We start from the raw sequence: 5,173 nt of genomic DNA on the forward strand, positions 1-5,173 counted from the left end.
GGTGTGGCCGCTGGCTTTGCCACAGTGATGGCAGTTGGTGCAACGGTGGTAGCCGTGGTAGCTCGCGGCCCCTGCGCCAGAGCTCTTGGGAAGCAGGAGAGGCAGAGCCAAGCAGGAACAGGAAGTCCAGCAGCGTGAGCCCTGCAGCAGCTCTGTGCCTCAGGGACCAGCATTTTGCCTGCAGATGCCGCAGGATGCCTGGGAGCCTTCCCACAACTCAGGAGGAGTTTTGCATCCTTCTAAGGCATAAGCAATATCTCCAACCACCTAATAGCATGTTTTGTTTTGTTTTGTTTATTCTGAGTAAGCTTCGGTTTGCATGCCTTTACATGCAGTTTTTAACATGTAAAATAAAATGAATACCTTTCCCATTTTGTAAAAGGAAACAGAAAATAAAAAATCCAAACACTTTTCTTCATTAATTCTTATTAAACATCTAAACAGCTTAAGAGATAGCTGCAGGAGCTAACTATTAATAACAAGAAAAATTGGACCTTTGCTTACAAAAGAATTTGCTCTTGTTTGTGTTATATATCGTATTTATTTTAATGCTTCAGTATTTCATAAGGCCAGATGATTTTCATATTCTGAAAAATAAATCACCTAATCATTGACAGCAAATGCTATATAAGGGCTTTTACATGGTTGCTCCTAAAATAAGAACTTCCTGGCTGGTACCTTCACACATTTTTGAAATTCAAAATAGGCCAGGAAAGTTATGATAGGTGCTAAGTAGTTATTCATGATTTTATTATATCCTATGGATGCTAGCAAGGTAACCAAAATCAGAAACAAGTTTATTGTTCAACATTGTTGGTGCTTTCACCCAATTAACATAGATGCCCTTCAAGGTGTTTGACTACAAACATTCAATTATTTAAATGTAGCTCAATCTTGAACTTTTTGAAGGCCAACAAGCAATAGGCATGGAGCATCAAATATGATAAATATTGCATTTGTGTCTGAGTCAGGTACAAATAGCAAGGCAGATGTGTGCAAAAGGTGCCCTTCCTAAAAAGTACGTGAGTCAAGTAAGACGTATGATGTTTTGTGTGAATGCATGGAGACAGCTTCTTTTTTTTCCCTACGTTGTTCAATAGTGACTACAGGAAGGATGTCACATTTATGACGAGGCATAACCCAATTAGTAAATGACTTCTCCCAGAAGTTTTACAGTGCTACATTTCTATCTCAAAAAATAATCTGGACATGAGATCAGTCATGAAAAATGGAAGTGAGAACTGAGCATAGTCAGACCACAGATGCCAACCCACGAGGAGAACTACACACTCAGACCACAGATATCAACCCATGAGGAGAAAAGAAAACGGTGAAGGATACTTACCTTTTAATCTTTGAAAATAAAAACTTTTGCAGAGAAAAATAAATCTCTCATTTAGCCTTCAAAGTCCTCTTCTTAATAAAACTTGTGTGTGTGTGTTTTTTACATTTATTAAATGTATCCAAGAAGGTTATGGCAGACTAAAGTCAAAGAGAAATCCCATTCCTTTATAGCCGTACAGATGCTATCAATTTCGTAGGTAGTCACCATCTTTATTAAAGGGTGTTTCTTAGAGGTGATCACAAAAGTGTACCCAAACCCAGGAACCAAGACCACCTCGCTAAGCAGACAGGGCTTAATGACCTGGCTCTCTCCATCCGTAGACTTTAGCTCTTCTTCATGGCAAAGACGGTCAGGGTCCTTTCTGAGTCTGGTGTGATTGGCAGGCTCGCAGGTGAGCTGAGGATGAGTTAGAACAAAGGGGTGTGGGATTTAAGCAATGACGTTAAATCTAGTGAGGCTCTTTAGAAGCAGCTGGGCAAGAGTGGATGAGACGGTTTAACAAATACACGGGGAAGTGGTATCTATAAACATGGTGCAGGGGGAGCTAGGCAAGAGTAGAGCGGAATGTTAACTGTGTATCACAAATTTATTATGACTCGAGATGGTTGAATGTCATAGTAACATCTTGCCATAGACTGTACTGTGTCTTCCATATTTTAAATCTATTAACTATATATTACAATTTACTATATCCTCTTATTGCTCTTCCTATCCTCTTTCCTAGATTTTATTAAAATAATTACTTTTGGAGGAGGTGTGGAGTACAGATAAGATATTGTGTAATATTTAAAATAGTTAGAGATTTTGGGAAAGTTCTATAAAAACTTTAACAAGAAGATAGGGTGGCGAGGTGGCAGCACTTACTGCTCTCGTAGAGGACCTGCGCTTGGTTCCCAGCATCCATGTCACAGCTCACAATAATCTGTAATACCAGTTCCAGGGGGTTCAATGCCCTCTTGACCTCCAAGGGCTCTTGGGCACACATGATGCATACATACTAACTTATGAAGGCATATGCATACACATAGAAATACTAAATACAAACTTTAAAGCTTTTATAAGGAGAACCCACATGCGTTCTTTTGCATTGTCTTTTCTTGTGATAAGACATGATACACACAGATGACATGTGTATGTGTGTATGGGAAAGGGCGGCATGCAACTTAATCACATTTACTTCCATGTAACCATAATCGCATCAAGAAAAACTGTACAATGAAAATAAAGCTTTTTGATAGTTCACTTTACAGACACACCCACACTTTCCCTTCCTTAAACTGAGATGAAACACAGTGACCGAAAGCAACTGGGGATGGAAGGGTTTATATCATACTTCCAGGTAACAGGCTATCACTGAGGGAACTCAGGGCAGGACCCCAAACAGTAACTGATCCAGAAGTCATGAAGGGATGCTATTTACTGGCTTGATCCCTATAGGTTGCTCTGACTGCTTTCTTATGGCACCCAGAACGACTAGCCCTGGGGTGGCAACGCTCACAGAGGACTGGGCACTCATACATCAACTGCCAATCAAGAAAATGCACCTCGGGCTTGCCCACAGGCCAATTGAGTGGGAATAGTTTCTCAATTGCGGCCCCCTCTTCCTAAATGACTTGTGTTTATGTCAAGTTGACATAAAATGAGCCAGCAGAACACCACCACTGTCTTCCTGAGCAACTGAGTAAATGCCATCCCTCAGAAGGCTTGTGTACCTTGCTCAGAACTCAGGCAGCCACTGATGTCCTAGGGATTTGATGTGGCCTCATCTTTCCATACTTCCCACGGGGCAGCAATATTCCTTTGTGGGAGACCTAAGGGTGCATTTTGCTATCAAGAAAATGACCTTTGCTAGAAGCTGGAAGAATCACCATGCCAGGGCTCAGGAAGAAAGGTGAAGGGTACGCAGATGAGAGAGGAAGTTACATTTTTCTTATCAGCCAAAAGAATGCAACTTAGGAAGGAAAAAAGTCTACCAGGGGTAAAGGGAGAAAAGAAGAAAATGTTAGAAAATAATGTAATAAGAAACTTCCATCCATCTTAGAAGATATAGTTACTAAATTCCTAGATTACGGGGTCATTTTTAACTTCAAAGGCAAAGATATTCTACCAACAGGTGATAAGAATGGCTACCTAAAGTTATCAATTGTTCTCTGAAGTCTACAGAATCCAGTAAGGAAAGAAAGACTTCCCTAATCACATGCCAATACATCTTCACTGGGTTGGGTAGAGTGGAGTTTGAACTGTCCGGTAGGAATGTGGAATGCGCTCTTTGAGTTAGGCAAACATGTTCTGGGAATGGTACCAGCCATGATCGTTATGATCAAAGGCCAGAGAAGAAAAGGCAGCAATGGGGGAGGTCGATATTCTAAAGGAGAGAAGGAGCAGCTCAAAGGAGCAGCTCTTCCTCCATCTGTCCATATTCTTGGTGGAGCTCTTCCTCCATCTGTCCACATTCTTGGTGGAACTCTTCCTCCATCTGTCCACATTCTTGGTGGTAGATAGAGGAGCAGAAAAGGGAAGAGCACACTTCATCTTCCCCCAAATATGTACAAGAGGCGAAGAGAATGAATAATTCTCTTCATCTTGAACGTGAATAATTGTGAGTCAGTTTCACACCTTGCTATGCAATTTCACGTTCGGTAAATAAGGAGAAAGAGACTCGGTTTTCTTTACACTCCAGTGGATGGCCACACACCCATGAGCTTATGAACAGCGCAAATTGGACTCCGTGGGCTGTTTTTAAGACATAACGGGGGTGGGGTGGATATGGGAGGAGTTAGGGGTGGGATTGGGAGGTGAATATGATCCAAATATACTCTACAAAATTTTCAAAGAATTCATAAACATTAGAAATGTAGGTAGGTAGATGAGTGGATGGGTAGGTGGGGGGGGAGAAAGAGAGAGAGAGGGGGGGGGAAGAAATGGCAGAAGGCAAGCAGTTTTCTTGAAATAGATCCTGCAAAAAAAAATTTCCTGGTACAAAACTAGTAAAGATATCCAATAAAACTGCTAGAAGTTTAACATCAAAATGTGTCTAAGAAAGAAAAAAATTCCCAGTGAAAAGTGAAAGGCTAGGAGCCAAAACTGCAGATAGCCATCCAATTTTGTGATGGTTTTAGAGTACATTTTCCTTTTCTTACAAGTCATGAGCATACAGCCAAGTCAGATAATTTGTACACTTAAAGTCTAACTGCTCTGGTTTATACTAGTACCGATAAATTTATAGGCTTTATTTTTAAAATATACATGTAATAATAAAGAACATATTATGTTTTTATTTCCTTATACAGCATTAAGTATTTTAAGATTCCTCTGTGTTTTATGTATCAAAATAGTCTTCCTGTTTAGGGTTAAGTAGCATTCCATTGTATGGATGTACTACAATCTGTTTATCCACTCAGTATGTTTATGGATATCCATGCAAGTCATTTTTACTATTATAATGATATCATAAATATTGATATTATAATGATATCATAAAGTGTTATGTGTCATCTTTGTACTGCAATATGTTTTCTTTCCTTTCTTTACTATGTATAAGTAAATACAGAAGAGTAGAAAAAGGGGAATCATAAGGTCAACACATGTTTAACTTCATGAGAAACCTCCAAATGATTTGCCCAAATAACTATGGATGTGATTCACAGCTGTTCCAAATTCTTGCTGTAAGTTACTACGATTCATATTTAAAATCACTTGTTAGCAGGGTAGCAGCGGCGCACACCTGTAATCCCAGCACTTTGGAGGCAGAGGCAGGCGGATCTCTGTGAGTTTGAGGCCAGCCTGGTCTACAAGAGCTAGTTCCAGGACAGCTAGGACTGTTACACA

This window comes from Microtus ochrogaster, linkage group LG7_11, assembly GCF_000317375.1.
Source record: "Microtus ochrogaster isolate Prairie Vole_2 linkage group LG7_11, MicOch1.0, whole genome shotgun sequence".
NCBI lineage: Eukaryota > Metazoa > Chordata > Mammalia > Rodentia > Cricetidae > Microtus > Microtus ochrogaster.